This window comes from Etheostoma cragini, chromosome 14 (genome assembly GCF_013103735.1).
Source record: "Etheostoma cragini isolate CJK2018 chromosome 14, CSU_Ecrag_1.0, whole genome shotgun sequence".
Taxonomy (NCBI): domain Eukaryota; kingdom Metazoa; phylum Chordata; class Actinopteri; order Perciformes; family Percidae; genus Etheostoma; species Etheostoma cragini.
In genome coordinates, this window is record NC_048420.1 from 22,827,352 (window position 1) to 22,828,108 (window position 757).

A 757-nucleotide genomic window follows, 5' to 3' on the forward strand; every position below is an offset into this window, starting at 1 on the left:
GGGGGGGGGGGGTTATTAGTATTCTGACTGAGAGAGGAGAGAAAGAGAAGAGGAGAGCTGGAGGAGGTAAGGTAAGAATGAGGAACAAATTGAGAAGGCTGACAAGAAGGAGAAATGTCATGTATCTGTATATGAAGACAATCACGGAGATTACTGTGTGTGTGTCTGATGATTGTACAGCTGGTTTGTTGTGTGACTGTGTGTTTGAGAGCGGGCGTACGAGGACAAAGGGAAATGATTAAAGGCTCTTCATCGGACAATAGTTGTCAAATTGCTTTTTAGTTGCAAAACAAATGGGGAAACCACACAAAAACGGGAATGCAACCTGTGTGTGTGTCGAAGCGCTGTCCGATTGTTGTTGTCTTTTCTTTATCCTGCAGGCCAGATGTCCTCACAAGGATAGAAAGAGGAGGAAGATCCCCATCATTCAGCTTCATAGGCCTGAGGTATGGCTGGTGTTCTTCTATTTTTGTCTTCTTGTCAGCAGATTCGGTGAAAATACCCAAATCCTTAACGTGTTATGTTGGATTTACGGTTATATGTAAGATATCTACGTAAGTGGGAAACAAAGTGATGACCTCACCTGTGTTTTTTCACCACTGTCACAAATCTGTAGCAACAAGAGTTAACCTCCTCCTTGATTTCACGTTCATGGAGAAGGTCAACCCTGAAATGAGTACAAGGTATAATGCGACGCCACCAAGCCACGACCAAGCGGAACAATCACGGTGGTTTCTCAAGGGGGGGGGGGGGGGGG